Genomic DNA, 26,806 nt, shown 5'->3' on the forward strand with positions numbered 1-26,806 from the left:
TCCAGTGAACCGAATATTTTGGGCGCGCGCGCAGCCTGTGCGGTGGGGACACCGCTCCTGTCCCAGGACTGGAGACCCAGGAGTCTGAGTCTGGGCACCGGAAGTGGCCGCTGTGACCAAGCTCCAGGTCTGAGCTGTTAGTCTGGGAGGAGCGTGTACCGGGGGCGGAGGCGAGGCTGCTGGCTTGCAGCTCTGACCGCTGGCCACCGCACGCGCCCTCCCTCTCCTCCTCCTCAGTGGGGCCCCGCGACGTCCGAGCACTTGGTCTGCTCCAGACAACCGGGGGGAGACTTCAGGGAGAGGCTGGCTTTGGGCTGAGACGTGGCCGTACAGTGGTTTGCAGGGCGAATAGCGGGGAGAGGGGTCTCTGTCCCAGGCCCCTGAAACCCTGTGCACTGAGTCTGCATGGTGCAGACCTGAGCGTGACCTTCCTGCACTGTGAGCACGGGCTCCGCTCTCACGGTCATTGTGTGGGTTATAGGTCAGTTCACTTGTGCAGTGTGTGTGCTGCCCACTCTTGATCACAGCGGGATGTGTGTGAACAGTCGGGGGCCACTGTCGGCCCTGGGACCACGTGTCCAGGCATCTGTGGCAGGAGGGCGGGTCCACAGTGACTGTGTGGCTCCTGCGTTTCTGGCTCTACCGTGCCTGGGAGGGAAGGGCACAGGGAAACACTAGCAGAGCAAGCCTGGGTCGGGTCCTGCCAGCGCAGAATGTGCCTGAGCTTCAAGGGTCAGATCCCATCAGTGCCCATGGCTGGTGGTGGACGGCGTTGCTGGGGAGGGGACACAGGTGCTGGGAGGAAGTGGCAGTTGATCCGTGACCGTGACCTGCATGGTAGAGGGAGGAGGGGGGCTCAGGGGATGAGTGTAAGTGGAGGTGGGACTCGGAAGTGGGAGGCACGGTCTTTGTTGGAGGTGGAGAGTTCGGTGGTTCTAACTTCCTGGCGCTGGGTGGAGGTCTGCAGACTGAGCCTCTTGCAGAGCTCTGCCCATCTTTGCTGAAAACCGAATCAGCCAGCAGGTAAAATGGGGCTGTGGGGACACCTGCCTTCCACCTGTTTTCACACCTGGTTGTTTGCCCTGGAGGCTCTGTCCCCAGCTCAGAGCTGTAAGACTTGGAACTTGTTCACATTTCACAAAATGCTTTAACGTTCGTACTCCAAACAGCTCATACCAGGGAGTTAGGCTTGTCACTTTCACATGGTGACAATAGTGGCTTCTGTTTGCAAAACACTTGAACTTTTTCAAGCTCTTCAAAGACAGTGTTTAATCTCATGATCCTTGGCTTTAATAAACAAATAATGAGATGTACGTGGAAATGTAATTAATTTCTAATGCAGCTGTTAGCTGAATATGGGATTCAGATCACAGTTTATTTTAATGTACAAAACCTGATGGGAAGAGGTGCCCTGCAGTCAGTCATCCAGGCCTCACGGTGGGTGGTTTTCTGAAGGAACTCAGGGTTTGCAGCTTGCTGGCTGGACAGGCATAATTTTGGGAGGTTAGGGCAAATGCTAGTCAAATTCAGACGTACAAGGCTACTTTAGGGCTGATCTGAACAGTCATTTCCCCGTGGTTGTCAGAAAGAGACGTGGGGTGCAGCAGGGTATGTGGGACAGTGCTCTCACCTCCCTTGTTAGAGGACGCTGTGCCGGTGGCCCTTTGTGGCACTTAAATCACAGCAGGTCCTGGCACACCTGGAGTGTCACCTGGTGGTCACGATGGAGCCAACATCCCCCTGTTTGTCCTGTGTCTTTCAGACCAGCTGGTTTTCCCCTTGTGGCTTGGACGCTGTCTTGCTGTCTGTCTGTTCAGCTGTAGGTGCGGGTTACTGCCGATCTGCCTCCCCTTTTAACAGAGGAGTGTTTGAGCCGTGACATCAGGCTGCTCTAGCCCTCGCAGTGCCTGGCCACCCCTGCCCCTCGACCTCGGCAACTCCTCCTCGGGTTCTCCTCTTCTGTGGCCACCGTGTGTCCCTTCGCCTTCTTGGACCGCAAGCAGAGTCAGGCTTGCTTTGCAGCTTCCTGCTCTCTCCTTTGCAGGCCCCAGAGGTGCTGTTTCTCCCCAAGTCCAGGTGCGTCCTGAGCTGGTGATGGAGGCAAAGGCCAAAGGGTCCCCTGCGTTCCCTGCTTGGACATCCACTAAACTGCCAGTGTGGGCCAGGTGTCCCTTGGAGGTTTTGGTGCAAAGGAAGTGCTTTCTGCCCTGTTGGCCTATGGATCAGTACTTATCTTGGAGGGTCAGTGGCATTTGGGGGTGGCCTAACCCTGAAGGACAATGTGTGGAAATGGCCCCTCCTTGCTGAGCAGAGTGCTTGTCTTCTGTGTTGCTGGGATGTTCTCTGCTGTTGGTGGAGTGGGGACAGTGGTGAGGAGGGGCAGGTGGTCAGTGAGCAGAGCCTGGAGAGCTGGTGGGGGTACTGAGTGCCCCTTATCTGAGCTTCCTTCCTGTGGTTCTTTGTCACTGATTCTGGTGAGGTTTTATTGACAACCTCCTCATGATGAGACGTGGTTGGGTGCTTGGTGACATGGCCTGGGGGTCTGGCCACATCTGAGGGGTCTGACCTTCAGTCAGTGGGGAGGGTTTCTGACTACTAAACCTCCCACCCATGCCTGGAAAGCATAGAATTCCGTCACGTGGATTGAAATGGGCTCTGTATTTATGTGGAGACCTTTGCCCCTGATTCCACACTCAGGCCTGACTGGCCAGTGGTCCTCGCCAAGCCTGTGACTAGAGCCGTGTCCTGATCCCCTCTTTCCGCCCAGTGATTCAGACACACAACCAGGAGCCCTCCTGGACTCCCCCGCCCCGCTCAGGGGCTTGTTCTGCCTTCAGAATCTGCCCTAAATCTGGTCACTTGTCTCCGTCACCAGTAGCTCAGTGTGTGTCCCTCCCCTGGGCTCATGCAGGGGTCTCTGACCAGCCACTCACCTCCCTTCCCCATAGTCTGGTTTCAGCCCAGTGGCTGAGTGAACCGGGCCTGGTGATTGGGCTTCTGTGCCCGGCCTGGGGGCATGACTGCTGTCCCCTGGGGCTCCCCACTGTCCAGCTCCACCCCCAGGGCTTTGTGGTTGCTACCGAGATCCCTCTTCCCAGGGCTGTGTGTCCATCAATCACTTCACTCAGGCTTTGGTTGGGTGTCCTGCCCAGACTCTGTCCAGATTTCCTCTGCTGCCCAGGACAGGAAGCATAGGACCCAGGGAACACAGGCCGGAGCCAGGACACGGCAGGACAGTCACTCCTGGGGTGGGGGAGGGGTGGGGCACTGGGGGTCCACCACAGTCACCAGGGGTCAGGCCAGGCCTCTACTACCTATCAGAAAGGCTTAAGCACAGCCCAGGCTGGGGGCCGAGGGGGCGCTGGCACAGCTCAACTCTACACCACCCTCCCCTCACCCCCAGGTGTTTTCTCATCTACATTAACTTTCATTTGACTGTTTTCCCCAAAATGACCTGCTCTTGCCCTCCCTCCTCCTCTCCCAGTTCAATCCACTTGCCAAATAAACTGCTTGTGAATGAAAAATTACCTGTTTCAAGCAAATGAATCAGACTGTGGAAGATCATCAGATTTGTTAGTGTTCTTGAAATCATCATAGGCAGAGATTTCTCCCTTTAGACCCAGTGTCTGTTATAACCTCGGTTCTCCTCAGCTGCTTTCTTCTGTCCTTGGGATCAGGAAGAGTTCAAAGTAGACAAAGTTACAATCTGTGAGTCATTTTCCCATCTTGTCAAAGAAGGCTAAGCCCTGAACAGGTCCCTGGGAGCTTGACTCATCTCCAGACACCTGACTCTGCTTTTATTCTGGTGTTAGATTCATCTTCTTGGGTTGTGTGGCCTCCCAGGTTGGCACTAGCAGTAAAGAACCCACCTGTCAATGCAGACACAAGAGACCCCGGTTTGATCCCTGAGTTGGGAAGATCCCCTGGAGGAGGGCGTGGCAACCCACTCCAGTATACTTGCCTGGAGAATCCCATGGACAGAGGAGTGTGGTGGGTTAGAGTCCATGGGGTCACAAAGAGGCACAGCTGAAGTGACTTAGCACACACAGCACACCTTAGATTTCAAATTCACGAGGATATGAAAATTATTTAGGTGGAACAAGGGAAAAACCTGAATAAGACAAATTCTAGTTAGTGGCAAGTAACACAGCGATTCATTTCCAGTGATGGATTTCAGCCCATGTGATGTGTCACAGACACTAGGGATGCTTGCAGGTGAGGTGGGAGTCACCCCACATCCGTGGTCCTGCCCCCTCCAGCGGTGGCGGGCTGTCTCAGGGCCGAGTTCCACTCTGCCTCCATCAGGAGTCTGTTGGAACGAGGCAAGCACTGTGCTTCCCTGGAGAACACCTGCAGGGGATGGGCCAGGACATTAAGAATGGATGTATCCAGCATCGCCCAAGGATGATTTTGAAATCCTGTCTTTTTACCCTTTCCTTGTTTGCTACAGTGATCACTTTTATGAAAAGGAAACCACCAGTGAACTTGATTTCTTCGGGCCATGGAACAAAAAGTCAGTTTCTGAAAAACTGTGGAAAACAATGTGATGTGTGTCTTTTTTAAGCATCGTGGAAGCAGGAACGAGTTGCTATGGTGAGGCTCACTCTGCATGGAGAGCGGTGCCCTGAGCGTCCATGTACACAGACTTTCTCCTCAGATGTGAAAACAGTCACACGCAGGATCATGGTTCCGTCTTCTCCCCTCAACTCGCCATTTGGCTTTGATCTAAAAGCATGAACAATCCTGCATTCTCTCTGCAGCCTCTCAGCCTGAGGTCACCTGAGGTCATCTGGGGTTGCCTGTCAGTCCACCTTGCATGCTGTCTGAGGCTCCATCCTTGCCCACTGAGAGCAGACTGTTCAGAAAGCTGGCCCAGGGACCTTCAATTTCCACATCCATGTGTTTCTGCAGCCTTGTGTTGGAACACATGTGGGTTCTCCGACGCCCTCCTCTGAACCACTTGCAGAAATCCACGGTCACGTGTCTGTAAGGTTTTCCCTTCAGTCTGTCCATGGTGCAGAACACATTTGCTGCAGCCCCTCTGTGTGACTGGCTGCTGTTGACCTGCTGGCGTAGGTACAGGAGTGAGCGCGGTTCTGTGAAGAAACGTGGCCCATGGAGATGGAATCCCCATTTCTGTTGGCGTCTCTCGAGCTGGGCTGGAGGGCCACTGTGCTGGGGGCCGTCCTCTCCCAGTGTGGCATTAGGCCAGCTTGTTCGCAGGCGCTGGTACTCTGCACCTCTGACATCCTGTTAGTCACACTTGGAAATGAGAACATTTCCACTTAACCTTGGGGCTTCCCAGGTGGCACTAGTAGTAAAGAACCTGCCTGCCAATGCAGGAGATACGAGAGATGTGGGTTCAGTCCCTGGGTCGGGAAGATCCCCTGGAGGAGAAAGTGGCAAGCCACTCCCATATTCTTGCCTGGAGAATCCTATGGACAGAGGAACCTGGCGGGCTACAGTCCATGGGGTTGAAAAGAGTCGGATGTAACTGAAGCGACTTAGAACACACACACTTAGCCTTAGGGTTGAACATTCCTGCAGGTAGGTCACAAATGATGTCAAGATTTTAAAAGTTAGGTTGCCTTTGTTCCTGAAAGTCTATAATGTCTTTTTATCTACAGGCTGTTAATGATTTTTCCTAACAGCAACTGCTTATTCATTGACAGTAAACCAAGGAGGAGGCAGACCCAGGCAAACCTCAGGTCTCCAAATATCGTAACTAGGAACACATCCATTCTCACCACACAGACTTTCAGGTTCCAATCTGGGCAGCTTTTTAGTAGCCAGGAGGTAGTGAGAATTATGGGTTGTGTTATCAGCGTGTCTGCAGGGTTTTAAAATCCACATCCCCGCTCCTTTCTACCAGTACGCCTCGGCCTTTTTAAACAAACTTTGTATTAGTGACATTGCAGTGAGTGTGTTTACACAGAGTCCTCCTGCCCTTCACCCAGCTTCCCTGACTTTGGTGTCTGACACCGCATCAGCTCACGGTGACTTGCATCACAGGCGCAATGCACACAGACTTGCTGGGTCTCATCATTGCTCCTACTAAACCCCCTCTGTTACCAGTGCTTAGTCATTCAGTCGTGTCCCACTCTTTGTGACGCCATGGACTGTAGCCCGCCAGGGTCCTCTGTCCATGGGATTTCTCTAGGCAAGAATACTGGAGTGGGTTGCGATTTCCTCCTCCAGAGGATCTTCCCAACCCAGGGATCTAACCACGGTCTCCTGCATTGCAGGCAGATTCTTTACCATCTTAGTCACCAGGGAAGCCTAGACTGAATCCCATATTTGTGTTGTGTTCAGCCACTGCTATGTTTATTCCTCCAGCTTATCTTCGTCCTCTTATTACGGTAAAATTTCAAATGATGAAGGTAGAGAAGAGCAGAGCGTCTGAACTGGTTCCCCCTCTCGACTGTGACCAGCCTGTGGCTCGTTCACTTTTGTCCCCTGCAGAACTCACGTCCTGCTCGACGAACTGACCTTGAGCAGTGCCTGCAGCCTCAGCAGTGCCCTTCCCACGTGTGCCTGGGGGCCTTGTGAGGTCGCTAAAGACCTGATGCTCTGCAGTCGCTCCTGTAACACCCTGAAGTGAGAACCAGGTTGGGTCCTTTCCTGCCTTCTTCGTTTCCAGGAAAAGTGCCCCAAGTGGGAAGTCAAGCAGAAGGGTTTACAGGCAGGTGCCCCACTCCAGAGCCCTTGCCACACTCGGCAAAATGCCAGTTCATGTTTCTTATTCAGCCTGAGCCCCTCCAGCTCCTTCTGACCTTTGCACAGAGCCTGACTTCTGTGCCCACCTTCTCCAGGTGCTCGGATGCCCCTGATATGACCTGCTCTCCTCCCCGCAAGAGCTGTCTGTGGGTGCTTTTCCCCGGTTATGGCTGGTACCTAATACAGACATCCTCCCAGGGCGTTATCTGGTACTTGTTAGTTGAGTGAATGAATGAACCACCAGCCTGTGCTAGTAAGCTGCTTCGCCCCAAGGTGGGGATAGCTAGAGAGGTCTCAGTGTTGGTCCCTTGGGGTTATTACATTTTAAGATGTTACAATCGCTTCACTGAGTTGTGGCGTTTCAGGCTGTGGAGGAGGTGGGGTGCTTTTCTTACTGGTCTTCAAGTTAAGTTAGTGTTTGTATGAAAACTTAACCTTGGTGACCAAAGAAGGGAAATCGAAAAGAATGCTTCCTTTGGGCTTCCCTGGAAATGGGACCATCTGAGGGGACATGGGTCTTCCAGTGGGAACCATGCGTGTGGATGGAGTAAGTCTGCTCCCCGTGAATAAAGCTTGACGAAGCCTGATGTGATTGCTGAAGCTCAGCTGCAGATGTGCATTCGTCCCCCTGTGGATGTTTACTGTGCTGGGGACCCTGGCAGCACCCCAGCCCTGTCCCGGCCGGAGGACTGGCCTCAGGAGGCCTTTGGCGCCCACCTTGCACTTATGCAGACCCTGGCAGTGTTGCAGCCGTGGGCGGAAACCCGGCCTGGGTGGGTCCCAGTGACGAGGCCTGGCCTTTTCCCTCAGTCATCTGAAGCATCAGGAGGTCCTCATGGTGGATGCAGACACGTCTGTGCGCTCCTGTCACACTGTCCTCAGGGCACTCAGTCCACACCCCACAGGGCAGAGCCTGGGGTGATGGTGAGGCGTGTGGCAACCACTGAGTCATATGGAAACAGAAGCTGCGATGTGGGGGCTGGTGTGTGAGTCAGCCTGGGGGCGTTCTGGAGGGAAGGGTCTGCGGGGGTCCATCCTTGCTCCTGGCACCCTCTCCGTGTGGTTGCATCAGGCTCTTCTGTTGATTTTGTGTCTTGGCATTTTGCTCACTTTCTAAACTGCTGCCTGGGCTGTCAGAACTTGCCTATTAATGGGGTCCTGGAGATGGAGGGACCAGCCAGCATCTCCTTGGCAGCCCTGAGCTTGAACCCTTGGACAGCAAGTCTGTGGGGCTGCTGTGAGCAAGGTGCCACCTGCCTCAAGCACCTCTGGTGGCCTGGCACCTGCAGGTACTTCTCTAGGGAGCTGGGTGAGCTGGGGTGTGCCCTGGCACACAGCAGGGAGCCTCTCTTCTCTATGGAAAGGGTCAAGAGAGGGGCTGCCTGGGTGGGGAGCCCAGGTGTCACGCCTGTGCCGCAGTGCGCCTCCCAGGGTGAGGAAGTCGCTGAGACACACAGCTGTTTGCCATGTGCACTTACTTGGAAACATCGCCCATAGATCTCAGAGCTGTTTGTTGTGTTTTCCTTAAACATTTCTCTTGTCAGAATGATGAGAAAATTGCCTGTGTGGGAACTCAGAAGTGCAAGTTTGTTAATCCCTCCTTTGACAACGGAGGTCAAACTGCTGCTTTGTGTTCAGAGCAGTTTATGAGCTGTCACAAGTCACTTCCCGTTAAAAGTGCTGCCGCCAAGTGGAGGGGGTGGGGGTGGTGGGGGGACCTGAGCAGGCCTGGAGGCCCAGTGGGCACACGCCGCTAAGGGTCTTCAGCCGGTGAATTAAATGGTAAAGGGTGAGGTGGCCGGGTTCCTGTGGAAAAGCTGTTTCGAAAGTCTTTTCCCTTTTAGCAATCCCCAGAGGCCTGGTGTGAAGGTGCTAGCTGACGTAGCCCTTCTTTTGATGGCCACAGAGGGTCCCTCGCCGGCCTTTGCTCCTTTATGGCCCCCTTCGTCAGCCTGGCCTCCTGGTGGTGGACTTGCCCTGACCCACCCACCCAGCTGTTCATGGCAGGCAACTGCAGGATGGTGTTCTGGGGTCCGGAGTGTAGCCCGGGCCCTCGATCTGAGAAACCAGCCACTGCGTGGGGTGTTTTCCAGCACGGGTTCTCCATGGAGGCGCTCTTCCCCGCAGGGCACACCTGAAGGTGTGGGGAAGACATCTTTGGTTGTCATAACTGGGAGGCAGGGGTGGGGCTGGCGTTGGGTGGGTAGAGACCAGGGAGCCTGCAGCTGTCCTCCTGGGCAGGGATGGTCACCCAGCCCCAGGTGTCAGCACTGCTGAGGCCAGGAGCCCTGCCGCAGATGACAGGTGACAACAGTGGGTCACGGTTAGCGCACACGTGCCGGCCGGGCAGCAGCTGGCAAGACTGAAAGCTTGCTGGCAAGAGGGAAAGCTCTGGTGTCTGCTGTTACTCCTTGTTGTTCACTTAATATCCAGAAAAGAAACTCCATCGTCCCAAACCATCTTTTGTTTTTATTTTAAAATTTCTTACGTAATTTTTAAAGGGTACGCTCCATTTATAGTTATTATAAAATGCTGGCTATGTTCCTTGTGCTATAAACACATCCTTGTAGCCAGTAGTTTTTACCTCCCCCCCCCCGCCCCCACCCCTATGTTGCCCCTGATAACAGACCACTAGTTTGTTTTCTGTATTGGTGATCCTGCTTTTTTTTTTTCTGTTATATTCACTCGTTTGTTGTATTTGTTAGATTTCACATGTAAGGGAGGTCATACAGTGTTTGTCTTCCTCTGTCTGACTTCAAACGGATGTTTAAACATGAAGAGGGACGTTCAGGATATGGACTCCACCGTTTTGCCCTGAAGGTTAAATACTTTCTCACAGTTGCCTTTGCTTTCTTTTACTAGGTCTCTAAAAAGCATTTGTGATCTAATTACACCTTGTGGAAGCCTGAAGTTGATACATTTGTTTTTCATTAATTCAGTGTTTAGGCCAATCATCTTTCCTTCTGGACTTTTTCTGAGGCCCAGGTTTGGTCTCTCAAGAGAAGTATTCCTCTTTCCTTAGCTGGCTGGGCACAATGGTGTTCCAAGGCAGGCAGAGAAAGGATTGGGCCAGAACAGTGGCCTTTTGACCTCTGTAACACAAGGTCCCAGAAAATGCCCTCTGAAGGAGATTCATAATTTGTGCAGAAAGGGCAGGTCTGTGGTATTCACCCCCAGACAGACCCACGACCCCAGAGGGGTAGCTGTTCCTCATTTTATCCTCAGATCAGGATGACCGCATGTTCCTGAAACTCGCTGTTGTTTTCCTGGAGCGCTTGTGTTACACAATCCCATAACATCATCTTCAACAAAAGAGTATGCATAGTCTATGGCAACTTCTTAATTTCTGACTGTTGGGTAAAATGAAGTTTAGTTGTGAATGTCCCATGGCTGTAGCTCTGAGTAAGGGCCTTGGTAAAAGGAGCTGCAAGCCTTAGTATGTTCTGTGTGTCCTACGTTGTTATATGCTTTTCATTCATTTTTTTCCCAGTGTTTCTTTATTGTTTTCTGACTTTATATCCACATCATCGTTATTATCTATTTATATCAACCTTCTGTCTGTCTATCAATCATCTCTGTCATCTTTATCTGTCATTTATTTCTGTCCACGTATCCTGTCTGTGTGCCGCTCACACAACTCAAGGGGTATTCATTCTGTCCTCCCTTCTAGGAGAAAAGGCTATATTTTATCTTCAGATACCTTCTAAGAGCACATGCTGATTTTGATCAAAAGTCACTGGTTGGCTGTTGAGTGGCCCCTGTGCCACAGCTAGTAAATGTGCCCTCTGCTGCCTCAGCTTCTTTCAAGCCCAACAGCAGATAGGTCCTCCTAGCTGGCGGCCCTTGACACCTGTGGACAGGCATGTTCTCAGCTCTTCTTTGCCCAGGACTCTGGCTGGGTCATAAAGTTTTACAGCAACTTGACCACATTTGTTCACAGCTGGGGTGTAGGGGTGCATGACAGTAGTGGCAGATGTGAGGTTCTCCATGTAGCATCTTGGACTCAGCTGAGTATTTGCTGCTGCTGTTCTTTCTCCCACGATTTCCTTCCCTCTGCAAAGATATCTTTCTCTCCAGGACTTGCTCTGTGTTTTTTGACCTTTCTCAGTGGACAGGAGTGGTTACCTGCCCATTGGCGTGAAGTCCCTCTGTCTTGTCACTTGACTGAGGAGAGCCCTTCATCCATGGATGGAATCTCCCTGGGGACCAGGAGCTCATCACCTTGATAGCAGCCCCTTCGAGGCCCATGCAGATGGGGTGAAACATGCCTGTGATTCCGAGCAGGCTGGCCTTCCTTCCCCGTGGGCCGTTTGCAGGCACCACTGAGGCCACAATGGGCCTCTTCTTCTAGGCCAGACAGCTGGTCCTCCCCTGAGCTGTGAGGGAAGGACCCAAGCTGAAGACTGGACAGTTTCCTTACTCCATGGAGCCACATCCTCAGATGTGAGGATCCATCCTCAGCACATCCTTGCTGCTCTTTAAAGAGAGAATATTCAGAACATGAGACACACCTGAATTTAATGATGAGTATAAAAACATTCTGTAAAGACAGAAATGAATACATATTTGTCATTGTTCAATTATACAGTGTCCTTCATGAGCATAGCTAATTAAGAATGGACCTTTCCATACATATCCTGAGTTCAGTAACTTGAGAAAATGACATTCTTAGGCAGAGAAGCATTTAACATGTATTAGACCCTGTGCTGTTTCCTTTCTGTTCAAAATTGGGGTGAGCATTAAGCATTGTTTCATACTTTTTTCTGCAGATGGCTACATTTGGATTGTGTCAAGTAATTTCTTTCTAGCCTTTCTCTTCTTCCAAGACTGAATCTGGATTGATTCCTGTTTATAAAGCTTCCCAAGATCCTTGCTGGAGACTGTAGCTGGAGAAGGCACTGGAGTGCCTTTCACACCTGTGCTGTTGTAGAAAAGCATTTAAAGTAAAATCTTTCTGAATCAGGAGCATCTCAAGGTAGCTTGTAACAGAATTTGAAGCAGACGTTGGCAGAGTTGTCTGTACAGTGACGTAGAAGCTCTCTTTTCCTGACCTAAAGCTGGGTCCTGAAGCCAGAAACCCAGACTTCTCCTGGCTCTGCCTTTTCCTCCCTGCTCATCTGATCCATTTTGGAGCCATTGAGTCCTGTGGTCATAGTTCAGAGTATTCTCTGACTGGCCATTTCCATTCTTACTTGTAGGTAATACTTTGGCCACCTAATGCGAAGAGCTGACTCATCTGAAAAGACCCCGATGCTGGGAAAGATTGAGGGCAGGAGGAGAAGGGGACGACAGAGGATGAGATGGTTGGATGGCATCACCAACTCAATGGACATGGGTTTGGGTGGACTGCAGCAGTTGGTGGTGGACAGGGAGGCCTGGCATGCTGCGGTTCATGGGGTCACAAAGAGTCTAACATGACTGAGCGACTGAACTGAACTGCATTTGATTCCCAGTGTTTCTTGCTTGGATTCTGCAGTGATGTGGGGACAGACTGCTGTGCCTTTGACCTTTGGTTTTTCTTCCCCTCCCCGTGTGTCTTTTATGTACTTTAGAGAGAGGATCTCAGACTTCAGTGTGTGTAATAGTCACTGGGAGGGCTCCTTAAAATGCAGTTTATGAACTGTTGGGTGTTCTCATATGTTCCCTGGTCTGGGATCCCAGAACAACTCCCAGCTGGCCATGCGGCCGCAGTGACCTAGCCTGAGACTGTCTCCTGGCCCCCTCCCACTGCTCCCCGTGGTACCCTGTTTCTCTGGCACCATCCAACAGATCTCGCTCTTCCTGGCCCCTCTGCCTGGAGGCTGCCCTCGTTGTCTGCTACACAGCTGGGTATCTCCTGGAGAGGAGAGTGCTCCTCTGGGCACATCTTCAGCTGCTGGAAGGTGTAGCAGGAATGAGCTTCCTGGGAAATGACACACTTGGGGCAGGGCAGGCCTCTGCTCTGCTTCTCCAGAGCAGTTGCATCATTGGGAAAGGTAAGAGGGCAACTGTCAGTCTTTTGGGGGATGGCGTGTGTCCCTGCTTAGTTATGGGTTCTGTAGCAGCCCCCTGGGAAGGGTGGCCTGGTATCAGCCTCGCTCAGCTGCCCCAGGGCCCCCATCTCCTCCAGCTTCTGACCTCCAAGCTGCCTGCCTACTCCCTCACATAGGTCAGTTTCATTTGGGTTTAAATTTTGGTTTCCAAATGTCGGTAATGTTTAAGAATTACTTAGGGGGCTTGTTGAAATGCAGATTTCTAGATCCCACCCCCAGATGGTCTGACCTGGGGAGCTGAGACCTGCCCAGTGCCGAGGAGGCCAGATCTAGGCCCCAGCGAGTGGCCCTTGCACAGACCTGCTGCTTTCTCCCTTAGGATCCAGAAGCACAAAAGGCTGCTTTACTACAGAGAGACTGGAGAGGCTCTCTGAGGGCAGGATGTTTGTTCCATTCTTCTGCTCAGATAGTCTTGGGGACAAGTGTCTGCCGCAAACTGAGAAGGGAATCTGGTTTTCGCCTTTGTTGTGTCCAGAGGCCGAGAGAGGTGAGGTGGAGTCACCTCATCTTCCATGTCCCCGCCAAGGTCTTGGTGAGAATCTGCACGGTGTCCATGGTAGTTCAGTTCAGTTCAGTCACTCAGTCGTGTCACACTCTTTACAGCCCCATGAATTGCAGCACGCCAGGCCTCTCTCTCCATCACCAACTCCCGGAGTTCACTCAGACTCACGTCCATCGAGTCCATGATGCCATCCAGCCATCTCATCCTCTGTCGTCCCCTTCTCCTCCTGCCCCCAATCCCTCCCAGCATCAGTCTTTTCCAATGCGTCAACTCTTCACATGAGGTGGCCAGAGTACTGGAGTTTCAGCTTTAGCATCATTCCTTCCAAAGGAATCCCAGGGTTGATCTCCTTCAGAATGGACTGGTTGGATCTCCTTGCAGTCCAAGGGACTCTCAAGAGTCTTCTCCAACACCACAGTTCAAAAGCATCAATTCTTCGGTGCTCAGCCTTCTTCACAGTCCAACTCTCACATCCATACATGACCACAGGAAAAACCATTGCCTTGACTAGATGGATCTTAGTCGGCAAAGTAATGTCTCTGTTTTTCAATATGCTAACTAGGTTGGTCATAACTTTTCTTCCAAGGAGTAAGCGTCTTAATTTCATGGCTACAGTCACCATCAGCAGTGATTTTGGAGCCCCCCAAAATAAAGTCTGACACTGTTTCCACTGTTTCCCGTCTATTTCCCATGAAGTGATGGGACCGGATGCCATGATCTTCGTTTTCTGAATGTAAGGGGGAGGCAAATAGCAGCTCCTCAGGCTGCAGTTCTCAAGTCATGGAAGTGGCTTCTGGAGTAGCAGTCTTCAGTTATACCTGTACTTGCAGAAAGCCCCAACAATTAAATGTATTTGAAACATTTTCTGCATGTGATTATGTAGAGTCATACACTTTCATTTATTTGAATTAAAAAAATTTTTTTCTTGCTGTGGTGTGTCTTTGTTGTTGCTCATTGGCTTTTTCTAGCGAGTGGAGGCTACTCTAGTTGCTGTGGGTGGGCTTCTCATCCCAGTGCTTCTCTTGTTGCAGAGCACAAGCTCTAGGTACATGAACTTCAGTAGTTGTAGTACACGGGCTTAGTTGTCCCATGGCATGTGGGATCTTCCCAAACCAAGGATCAAACCTGTGTCCCCTGTATTGCCAGGTGGATTCTTATACAATCAGCCACCAGGGAAGTCCATGCACTTTTAAATTATCAAGGAATGCGTGTTACTTTTGAAAACTGTACTTGCAGCCCCTGGAAGCATATATGTGTGTGTGTGTGCGCGCACATGTGGCCTTGTTGCACGGCTATCACCAAAAGGTGCTCTGTCTCTCTTGTTTGCAGGCAGCAGCACTGGGTCTCCCCCATCACACAGGATGGGATTTGAGAGGAACAAGGACAGTTTTCTCAGCATCGTAAGAGTTTCCAACGGCGGCCTACGCATGATAATTCACTTTCTAAAAACAACCTGTGCAGCTCGCGTGCCTCTGACGCTGCCTCTGTGCTCAGACCTGGCTCCTGCTGTCTGTAGCTCGAGAAGAGCACCCTCCCTTCATACTCGGTGTCCCTCAGCCTCAGCCCCTTCTTCCTTGGGGTCGGCTCTGGGGAGGTTGGGGTCAGGTCCCCCCAGCCCCTTGCGAGTGGCAGTGTCCTGCGGCTGTGCTGGGGCCCCGGGAACGGCTTGCCTTGGACTGTGAGTCACTCTCCCTTTTTAAGTGTTAAAGTATAGTCAATTTACAATATTGTGTTAGTTTCAGATGTACAGCATAGTCTTTTGGGTTTTTTTGTTTGTTTGTTTTTGCAGATTATATTCCATTATAGGTTCTTACAAGACTGTGGCTTTAATTCCCCTTGCTATACAGTGAATCCTTGTTGCCTACCTATTTTTTGTATAGTATGTAACAAATTTACGGTTATCAAAGGGAAAGGGGAAGTGCGGAAGGAACAGATTAGGAGTATGGGATACAAACTAACTGTCCTTTCTGAGCTTGGGTTTAGGTCACAGGCAGATCAGGGCGTTCTTTCCTCAGACTTTGTATTCTTGTACTTTTCAAGCTGAGCCCACTGCCACAGTGATCTCTGTCATTTTCTTTGTCAGTGGCAGGGTGTTCTGTGGCTCTGTGAATGGACTGCAGACCGGGACGACTCCTCACCCTTCCGCTCAGTCTGTTCCTCTCCCTGGGCCCCAATCTCCTCCAGGTGGGGGCATCTGGTCCCTTCCTCTGGCTTTCAGCTCTTGGGTCAACTCTTTTCCCTTCCTCTCCCCTCTCCCTTCTGGTCCTGGCAGCCACTGGAACCGGGAAGGTGGCTGATTGTTTTTTGTATTATGTCTTTTGGTTGTAATAATTTACCTTCTCAGAAAAATTCCAGTTATTTGAATTTCCCAACTGTTCGGGCTCTGGCTAAGTGGGACTTAATTTCACCTGACGATCTGAAAACTTGGTGCTTATTGACTATACTGTTGAAGATGCTGAGGAAGAGGTTGAGGAAGGGAGATATTTTGATAAGTCAGTAGATGCAAAGTGTTATGCTTTCAAAACAACTCTTCCTTCTGGTCCTTCGGGGCTGAAGCATCCCGCCCACATCGCATTCTGCCCTGGGCTTCATTGTCTGTGACTAGCCTTGTGGGCTGAAGTCACTTCCTGATCTGTCTCCCCTCCCCTTATCTGTATCATTCATCTTAGCTTTTACTGCTTTGTTAGAGGCAAAAGTAATGCACAGAGTGTAACTCTAAAATGTTTAGGAGCTATGCAGTATTATATTGTAAACCTGTATAAATTCTTAACAAAGTTAGTGGTTTGGAAGGATTTTCAGGAGAACTCTGTTTAAAAGGTAAGTAAATTCCTTAAAATAACTGAACTTTGGCTTATAACAAGGTCATTGTTTGGCAGCATTCATGTTTTTAAAGCTTTCCAGAACTCAGAGAAGGAAATAATTCTGAGACAATGTAGTGATTAAAAAATAAAACTAATAAATTAACATTTTCATTGTTTGCCAATGATCGATTTTCTTTCTTCCAAAGTTTTACCCCACATTCTGAATAAATTAAACCTTGTGAAGAACTAGAAGATTAGCTTTACTTTTTTTTCTGGTTGAAATTGGTTTTGCAGAAGTGGAAATTTGGCAGCAAGTATGGAAACTAGCAAATCAGTTTACAGTGTTCTTTGCTTTCTTTAATGAAACCTGAAAGAATGAGGAAAGACTCCATGGCATCAAACAAGAGAAGACTAAATTGTGTATGTTTCCTGAAATTTTATTTTTACCCTTAATTATTCAGTAGCATGTAGAACAATATGTCCAGACTCTAGTTGGCTAGTAGTTGCCTCCAAGCGGGTAGAATTTCAACTTCAGTAGTTATTTTTTGCTGATCTCATGGAGATGTTGGGAAATATTTTCTAAGAATAGTCTAAAACGAAGAGGAATGTGGTAATTTAAGAAAAAACTGTAACCAAATGGAATATAAGCAGTTGGCTGATGACCAACCAGACATTGACCTCTAATGAACTTGACCTCTAATGAGGTGGTGAAACCATGGATGTATTTTCAGTTAAAATGATTAATTAACATGGGATTGTTGAGAGCATCTGTATTTCTTTCACATGAAATGGGGTAGATGGATGTTTCTTTGAACACTGGTTGCCTCATCAATATACGTTTTCCAGCCTGCTGCAGCTCTCGTGAGCGCATCTGATGGAACTTGGCTTGCGTATAGTGTATCTGAGTTGCAGTGTCAGATAAACATGTTTTATTGACTTCTAAATAAAATGTCTCTCTTCATCCTTGGGCAGTTTATAGGTTTCTACACTGGGCCTGGCCCTGCCTTCGAGTTGAGCTCCTGTGTTCTTTCACTCCCTCGCTTGGGTGCTGACCTTCACTTTGCCCAGGTGGCCCTTCCCTTACCCCAATGTGGCTCCTGTCAGCTGAAGCCAGCGTGAACATGCTGCAGTGTCACCTGAATACCTGCTGTCAAGCAGGTGCTCTCTGCTGAGGAGTCTGCTGATAGACTTAAATGTTGAGAATTACATGAGGCACTGTCACGACTAAAATGATCTTGAATTTAATTTGCTTCTTCATGCTGGTTTGGACACCGTTAGGACTTCCTGTTGGAGAAGGAAATGGCAACCAACTCCAGTATTCTTGCCTGGAGAATCCCATGGATGGAGGAGCCTGGTGGGCTACAGTCCATGGGGTCGCAAAGAATTGGACACAACTGAGCGACTTCACTTTTCAGGACTTCTGTATCTCTGGTTTCTATGGCAGAGGCTCAGCATCTGTATGAATAAAGGTGGAGAGAAGCCCACAAGACGATGGCTCCCAGGCCCCCACTACTTAGTCTGTTGATGGAGACTGTGGCCACCACTGAGGGTGGAAGAGTCTGGTTTTGCCTCTTCCCATGGCTTCAGCATCTGGCACAGGGCCTGGGTGTTGGAGTCTGGAAGCCCATGTGGAATGAAGGCTCCTCCTTCTGCTTGAGTCAAAGCCAGTCGCTACAAATGTGCAGGAGCCCTGGGCCCACCACCCCTCTGACCTTGTCTCTGGGACCCTTGTCCATGTTCACTGTCCAGCACCTGTCCTTGTTCTGGAACCTACCCCCAAGAAACTCCTGTCAAATCCTGGCCTCCTTCCAGCCTCAGGGGGATGCGCTGGCTCACCCTGTCTGCTGGCACACGTGCTTCCATGGCACCTGCGGGCTGGATGCTGGTCCAAGGGTTAGGGGTTTGGGTGGGCTTGGCTGCTCTTGGGTTGCTGCCTCCTGCCTCCAGTCTCTTCCCAGTGTTGAGTGTTCACATCCTCCCAGGACCAGGCACTTGGCTAGTAGGAACAGCTCTCTACCAAGAACTGGGTCTCTATTGGATGTTAACTATTAATATAGGTTGTTAAAAACTGAGGACAATTTTCATCTTTGGCTTCTGAAAACTGGTCTTGACATTGATGGGGCTTGCTCGTGTCTGTCCTGTTTCCCCTGTCATATTTTGGGTTTTCAAGGAACTAACAATCTAGGTCCTCCTTATTTTCTGAGAGTGCATGGCAGGAAGTTTGGGATGTTATAATGGGTCTTCTAAATGCCACTGCTTCTCCAGCCTGCGTTGAACTTGCTGTGCGCTTGCCCACCCTCCCCCAGCCTTTGAGGGTCCGGACTTTGGCGCCTACACAGTCCATAGCATCTGCATTTGGATGTGAGTGAGGCTGCTGTACGGAGGACACTGGATGAGAGGCCCTTCCAGGAGGCACCGCAGGCCGACAGGGAGGCTCCAAGGCAGAGAAGGACCTTGATGTCCTGCAGTCCTCATTATGCTTGGTGAGCTTTTCTGTAGGCATTGGGCATTGCCTTTTTTTCTTCCCTTGAGTTTGGAAATCAAGCTGCTGGGGCTGGGATGCCAACTGCCCCCAGAACAAGGGGACTGATGGATGAAGGGCCAAAGGCAGGAAGATGAACAGTTTGGGTGGAAACAGGACTCAGACCCATTTCTTTTCAATTTCTTATGCTGTGACCTCTACTCCAGCACACTTTGTGACCTTTAAGATATGTAAAGTGAAAGTTGGAAAAAGTCTGCATTCTGAGGGGGTCTGCTGCTCAAAGTCACGTTCAAGGGTCACGTCAGTTGTAGCAGTAAACTCACCATCTTGGACCAGAACATCTCTTAAAGGAAGCCAGTGTCTTTTCTGACATTTCCTTAAGGTGCTTTTACTAGGTTTGCCGAAAACTCGTGTTCTCCTCAGTTCAGTCGCTCAGTTGTGTCCGACTCTATGTGACCCAATGAACTTTAGTGTGCCAGGCTTCCCTGTCCATCACCAATTCCTGGAGCTTGCTCAAACTCAAGTCCATTGAGTCGGTGATGCAATCCAACTATCTCATCCTCTGTCCCCCTCTCCTCCTGCCTTCAATTTTTCCCAGCATCAGAGTCTTTTCTAATGAGTCGGCTCTTTGCATCAGGAGGCCAAGTATTGGAGTTTCAGCTTCAGCATTAGTCCTTCCAATGAATATTCAGGACTGATTTCCTTTGGAATTCATTGGTTTGATCTTGCAGTCCAAGGGACTCTAAGAGTCTTCTCCAGCACTATAGTTCAAAAGTATCCATTTTTCTGCCCTTAGCTTTATAGTCCAACTCTCACATCCATATGTGGCTACTGGAAAAACCATAGCTTTCACTATACGGACCTTGTTGGTAATGTCTCTGTATTTTAATAGACTGTCTAGGTTTCTGTTCTCTTACTGCCAAAGGCTTTGCCTGTGTGGATCACAATAAACTGTGGAAAATTCTGAAAGAGATGGGAATACCAGACCACCTGACCTGCCTCTTGAGAAATCTGTATTCAGGTCAGGAAGCAACAGTTAGAACTGGACATGGAACAACAGACTGGTTCCAAATAGGAAAAGGAGTATGTCAAGGCTGTATATTGTCACCCTGCTTATTTAACTTATATGCAGAGTACATTATGAGAAATGCTGGGCTGGAAGAAGCACAAGCTGCAATCAAGATTGCCGGGAGAAATATCAATAACCTCAGATATGCAGATGACACCACCCTTATGGCAGAAAGTGAAGAGGAGCTAAAAAGCCTCTTGATGAAAGTGAAAGAGGAGAGTGAAAAAGTTGGTTTAAAGCTCAACATTCAGAAAACAAAGATCATGGCATCTGGTCCCATCACTTTATGGGAAATAGATGGGGAAACAGTGTCAGACTTTATTTTGGGGGGCTAAAAAATCACTGCAGATGGTGACTGCAGCCATGAAATTAAAAGACGCTTACTCCTTGGAAGAAAAGTTATGACCAACCTAGATAGTATATTCAAAAGCAGAGACATTACTTTGCCGACTAAGGTCTGTCTAGTCAAGGCTGTGGTTTTTCCTGTGGTCATGTATGGATGTGAGAGTTGGACTATGAAGAAGGCTGAGCGCCGAAGAATTGATGCTTTTAAACTGTAGTGTTGGAGAAGACTCTTGAGAGTCCCTTGGACTGCAAGGAGATCCAACCAGTGCATTCTGAAGATCAACCCTGGGATTTCTTTGCAAGGAATGAGGCTAAAGTTGAAGCTCCAGTACATTGGCCACCTCATGCGAAGAGTTGACGCATTGGAAAAGACTCTGATGCTGGGAGGGATTGGGGGCAGGAGGAGAAGGGGACGACAGAGGATGAGATGGCTGGATGGCATCATGGACTCGATGGACGTGAGTCTGAGTGAACTCCGGGAGTTGGTGATGGACAGGGAGGCCTGGCGTGCTGCGATTCATGGGGTCGCAAAGAGCCGGACACGACTGAGCGACTGAACTGAACTGAACTGAACTGGCTTTGAAACATTACATCTCTGTCTAGGCCCCGCAAGCTTCCATCTTAATGGTCTTTAAGCCTTGGCTGCACGTAAGCAAATAAGTGCGCACCTACGTGTGCGTCATATGCGTGCGCGCGCCCTTGTGTGCGTGCGTGCTTCCCTGAGTCCACTGTGTGCATGCTTGTGTGCGCATCTCAGGAGCTCAGCCTGGCCGCCACATGGGCTGTTGCGCGACTCTGCAGTACAGCATTGCCCTGGCGGCTCTTTGGCCTGGTTCCCTCACAGGTGGTTCTGGCCTGTGTAAAGTTGAACGATGGAGCTTCTGAATGTTTCGGCCCGAGGCAGTCGGGCCAGAGCGAGAGCGGAAAACCGTCTGGTTTCCTGTCAGGCCGTAGGCCGTTCACTCGGAGAGGCCCGACCTTCCTCAGGAGTTGGCGTTGGCTGAGAGCCCGGCCTGGGCAAGGGCCACCTTGGCTGGACTTGTAGGTGGTGGCGGTGGGCAGTGAGTGGCACCACCCCGGGCCATTTGCACTGGAACAGCTCAGCCCCGGGGAGAAGGCGACCATCGCGGGGTCCGGGGACCAGAAATCTGGTCCTGCGTCCGTTAGTCCAGCTGCCCATAGGGTCCTCCAGGGCCCGAACAGTTGGGAAAGGAGTGGTCTTCTGCTTCCCTAGTCCCTCAGTAACTGGAGCCTGCAGCTACTGCTGATGGCTGAGACCCTGCCCCCGCATGGGGTCGTCCTGTTCTCAAGGGCCCCTATTCCAGAGGAGCCGCTGCCAGGCCTCATACCAGCCTCAGCCTTCCATTACATTAAAGAGAATTCACCGAGGTTGTGCAAGTTAAGAATGGCTGTGGCTCTGCATTTGCCGGTGGCCCAGTGGTTAAGCATCCACCTTCAACGCAGAGAATGCCTGTTCAATCCCTGATGAGCGGTTGGTGCGAAGATCCCATATGCGGGAGAGCAGCTAATTCCGTGTGCCGCAATGAATGGTAGCCGCACACAGCAGTGAAGATCCCACGTGCTGCAACTAATGCCTGACCCAGCCAAACAGATATTAAAAAGGACATGGCCCGTTCCTCGGTTTCTCCCATGACTTGAACCTTGTGCCCTTCTGTGCCCTCTTCACGTACGAGGGACCACGGCGGCCTGCTCCTCTGCAAGGGTACCTAAGCCATGCTTTGCACTGGCTCCTTGGCAGCCCGCAGCCGCAGCCTCTGCTTGCTAGAAATCAGAGGTCAGGAGGTGGACCCATCCTCAGGTGCTCAGCATCGGGGGTGGTTCAGGAGGACCGCTGCCAGACTTTGTGTGAGCACATGTGCTTATTAATTCTCTTAAGTGAACCGCCCCTAGCGAGGCTTAGTTTCCTGGGTGGGGGCATGTTATTCATGTTCAGCCTTCTTTCTCCGAAGCATTGAGCTTTGTGTGGAGCTGTGCTTTGTGGGAAGAAGGAAAAGACCTGCACGTGCAGGGAGCTGGGTGTGTTCTGTCCTCTGGGCCTGGTACTTACTCTGCCTGAGGTGGGAGGATGGCTTGGTAACCCGGGGTTCCCTGCTGTGGGTTCCCTGTGTTCACTGGCTATTTTTACATGTAGAGATAGGCCCAAGAGAGTTAGTTTTGCTGAGATGTAATGAGTTTATTGAAACTCTCTGCCTTGTTTGTCATGGAATTGGTGTTTTGAGTTTTTCTTGGCTTTAGTGTGCACATTCTGCAGCCTAAGAGGTTGAGCACCAGGGATAAATCTTGGAAATAATGTTCAGATTTATTGAGTGGTTTATGAGGGAGTAAGAATATATAATAAGATCCTGAATATAGATTTCGAAAGAGTATGGTGTGTTTCGGTGATGAAAGAAGTTTTAATTTTGTACTTTCTTTAGTAATTTAACTGACTTGAATGTTTTAAAATCTCCTGTTTTTACACTAGTTCTTTCGAAATTTAAAATAGATACAACTTGAGTAACAATATTCTTTGTAATAATAAACTAATTTTAATCTCAAGGATAGCAGAAACTGGATGATTTATGCATTCAACTTTTAAACAGTCTTGCTTAAAAAATTACAGATCATCAGTTAAAAAATGATCTTAAAGAACCTTTGAAATAGGTTGTCATGAAGTTGACAGTAGTGTTTTGTTTCAAATTTAGAGTCAGGGCATTGAACCTACTCAGGTTTTTCCATTTTAGTTGGGGATGAATATGTATACAAATGGAAAATTAAGAATGATTCTGACTTTGGAAGTTTTCTTAGCGATTTTTTTTTTGTTTGTTTAACATTCAGCTAATAGCTACATGCCCAAGAACTGGCAAGGATATTTGGCAAAAATGGTAACTATGGAGCAGAACTACTAAGTAGTGACTCAGGTTCACAGGTAGAATGACATAACCAGTCCCAAAGAAATTGTCCATTCATCGTTTGGAGATAAGACATTATGCTCAGTGTCTTCCACCTGTTTTGAAGTTAATTTTGAGGCTCTGAGTTCTGCTCTGAAGGATTGCACAAATTCTATTGCTTTGGCCTTATTGTAGTAACAGGAGACTGACAAATCATAATCCTTTTAATTTGGCTTTCAGTTCAGTTCAGTTGCTCAGTCGTGTCCGACTCTTTGCGACCCCATGAATTGCAGCACCCCAGGCCTCCCTGTCCATCACCAACTTCCAGAGTTCACTCAGACTCACATGCATTGAGTCTGTGATGCCACCCAGCCATCTCATCCTGTCGTCCCCTTCTCCTCCTGCCTCCAATCCCTCCCAGCATCAGAGTCTTTTCCAATGAGTCAACTCCTCGCATAAGGTGGCCAAAATATTGGACTTTCAGCTTTAGCATCATTCCTTCCAAAGAACACCCAGGACTGATCTCCTTTAGAATGGACTGGTTGGATCTCCTTGCAGTCCAAGGGACTCTCAAGAGTCTTCTCCAACACTACAGTTCAAAAGCATCAATTCTTCGGCGCTCAGCTTTCTTCACAGTCCAACTCTCACATCCATACATGACCACTGGAAAAGCCATTGCCTTGACTAGATGGACCTTTGTTGGCAAAGTAATGTCTCTGCTTTTCAGTATGCTATCTAGGTTGGTCATAACTTTTCTTCCAAGGAGTAAGCGTCTTTTAATTTCATGGCTGCAGTCACTATCTGCAGTGATTTTTTAGCCCCCCCAAATAAAGTCTGACATTGTTTCCACTGTTTCCCCATCTATTTGCCATGAAGTGATGGGACCAGATGCCATGATCTTTGTTTTCTGAATGTTGAGCTTTAAGCCAACTTTTTCACTCTCCTCTTTCACTTTCATCAAGAGGCTTTTTAGCTCCTCTTCACTTTCTGCCATAAGGGTGGTGTCATCTGCATATCTGAGGTTATTGATATTTCTCCCGGCAATCTTGATTGCAGCTTGTGCTTCTTCCAGCCCAGCATTTCTCATAATGTACTCTGCATATAAGTTAAATAAGCAGGGTGACAATATACAGCCTTGACGTACTCCTTTTCCTATTTGGAACCAGTCTGTTGTTCCATGTCCAGTTCTAACTGTTGCTTCCTGACCTGCATATAGGTTTCTCAAGAGGCAGGTCAGGTGGTCTGTATTCCCATCTCTTTCAGAACTTTTCACAGTTTATTGTGATCCACACAGTCAAAGGCTTTGGCATAGTCAATAAAGCAGAAATACATGTTTTTCTGAAACTCTCTTGCTTTTTCGATGATCCAGAGGATGTTGGCAATTTGATCTCTGGTTCCTCTGCCTTTTCTAAAACCAACTTGAACATCTGGAAGTTCACGGTTCGTGTATTGCTGAAGCCTGGCTTGGAGAATTTTGAGCACTCCTTTACTAGCGTGTGAGATGAGTGCAATTGTGCAGTAGTTTGAGCATTCTTTGGCATTGCCTTTCTTTGGGATTGGAATGAAAACTGACCTTTTGCAGTCTTGTGGCCACTGCTGAGTTTTCCAAATTTGCTGGCATATTGAGTGCAGCACTTTCACAGCATCATCTTCCCTTATATAAAAATGAGTTTCATTCTGAGAACATACTTGTAAGTCCCACTTGTTTGTAAGTCCAATGAAGTTAGCTTAGGTACCCACCAATTAGCTATATAGAACTGTACTGTAATAGGTTTACAATACTTTTCACATAAGTAATATACAAAAAACATACAAAAAACAAGCACAAAAGTAAAACATTTTTAATCTTACAGTACAATATCTTGAGTACAGTAGTACAATACAACAGCTAGCACACAGAGGCTGGCGTCAAGTGAAAGGGCAACAAGAGGTACTGGTTGGAGGAGGGGTAGGAGGTGGGAGATGGTACAGCTGAAGGGTCATTGGCAATGGGAGATGGAGGGCAACCTGCAGTTTCACACCTGATGTTGCTGGAGCGCGTGTTTGTGTCTTTGAAAGTTCACGACTTGAAGGTTTTTATGTAGGAGACTTAACTGTATTTTTAAAAAATGTTAAAGGCCTCCCATGTGCCAATATTCTTCACAAGCATGATGATACCAGGGTGATTGTGATTTGCATTCTTGCCTGCAAAAAGCTCAGACTCAAATAGGAGAAATGAGTTTTTGCTTATGGATGGATGAGGCAGGTATGGAGAGCTGTTTTGATTTGGTAGTTGTATGTGCATTTAACATATGCATATATTATAGACTCCTATGTTTAATTAGTAAGTTAAATATATTTACTGTTGCTACAAAGCAAATAACTGTAAACTTAATAACTTAAAGTGACACCCACATGTTATTTCATGATTTCCATGGGTTGGGAGTCTGGGAATGGCTTAGCTGGTTTTCTACTCAGGATCTCAGAGATTGCCAACAAGCTTCAGCCTAGCTGTGTTCTCTTCTGGAGACGTGAGTGGGGCAAGAATCCACTTCTAAGCTCATTTAAGTGAACAGGTTAAATTGTAGCTGTGGGTCCTTGTAGCTGTAGGTCTGATGTTCCTGTTTCTTTGCTGGTTGTCAGCTGGTGACCGTCCTCAGTGCCTAGAGGCCCCTGTGGTTCCTTGCTGTGTGGCCCCTCAGAGGCCCTTCAGAGATGATTGCGCATTTCTTGAGAGCTGCAAAGGGAGTCCCTCAGTTTCTATTAATAGTAGGCTGACATGGAGTCTTAAGTGAAACCAGATCAAGGGAATGACATCTGTTTGCTTTTGTCATGTTCTGTTGGTTAGAAGAAAGTCACGGATTCTGCCAACACTTATGAGGAGGGAGTTATACAAAGGTGTGACCCCACTGCAGTCACCTTAGAATTCTATCCACCACATGCATTTCTGGTTATTCCACTGACTTGTGTTCCCAGGAAATCAGCATTTGAATCCCAGGAAGACTGAGAGGAGCAGTCTCAGTTGAGGAATAAAACCATCATCAGAAAAGTCAGAAGTGGGTTGTTTTCTTCTCTCAGTGAGTAGAAGGCAGGAGAGAGTGTTTGTAGGTTCACAGTATTGGTAGGAAGGAGTTACGTGAAAATAAAGGGGTGTTTGGCTTGTGTGTTCAGGGTGAATGTCCACAGGAATCTCACAGGGTCCTTTGGCTGGATACAGTCATTTTTTATTTGTATGTCTTAGTCTTGACTGATCACTCAGGAGTGACATATGGCAGGAACATGCTTTAGGGGGCAGGTCTCCTGCTGCGGCACACAAGCTAGACAGATGGTGGCTTATTCACCCTTGGATGGGAATGTAATCCCACACGTTGGCAGGCTGGGTGCTGAGAGGTGCCTGTGCCCTTTGAGACAGAGCTGACTGAGTTGACCTGGAACTACTTTGTCAGGCGTTAGGTGGTCACCTGATGTGACCTGGAGTGATGTGAAGGACAGTGTGCTCATCAAACTGGGAGGAGGATGCTGGTGACAGATTGTGTGAACTGGAACTAGACAGTCGGGAGTCTGTCCTGCCAGCAGGGTGGAGGGCAGAGGTGAAGACAGCCTTGAAGACGCGAATCTTGGAAGTTAGCACATTAGCGAGGTCTCTGATGCTGGGAGGGATTGGGGGCAGGAGGAGAAGGGGATGACCGAGGATGAGATGACTGGATGGCATCACTGACTCGATGGACGTGAGTCTGAGTGAACTCCGGGAGTTGGTGATGGACAGGGAGGCCTGGCGTGCTGCACTTCATGGGGTTGCAAAGAGTCAGACACGACTGAGCGACTGAACTGAACTGAACTGAAGCATGGGTCATTGTTGCTTCCACAAAATTAGACCTGTTTCAGTGGAGGAAAAAGGTGCAGTCTGTTTCCTTTACAATTAAGGATCATTGATCCATGTAGTTGACAGATATTTTGGGTTCATAAGCTACAGCCATATTTAGGATCTCTG

The 26,806-nt window shown here is 49.1% G+C and overlaps 1 protein-coding gene across 1 annotated transcript in view; it reads left to right on the forward strand.

Annotated features, from left to right (window-relative positions):
* LDLRAD4 (low density lipoprotein receptor class A domain containing 4) overlaps nt 1-26,806 on the forward strand; it is a 160,105-nt gene that overhangs the window by 8,604 nt on the left and 124,695 nt on the right.

Source organism: Ovis aries, chromosome 23, assembly GCF_016772045.2.
Source record: "Ovis aries strain OAR_USU_Benz2616 breed Rambouillet chromosome 23, ARS-UI_Ramb_v3.0, whole genome shotgun sequence".
In the NCBI taxonomy this organism is placed as follows: Eukaryota; Metazoa; Chordata; class Mammalia; order Artiodactyla; family Bovidae; genus Ovis; species Ovis aries.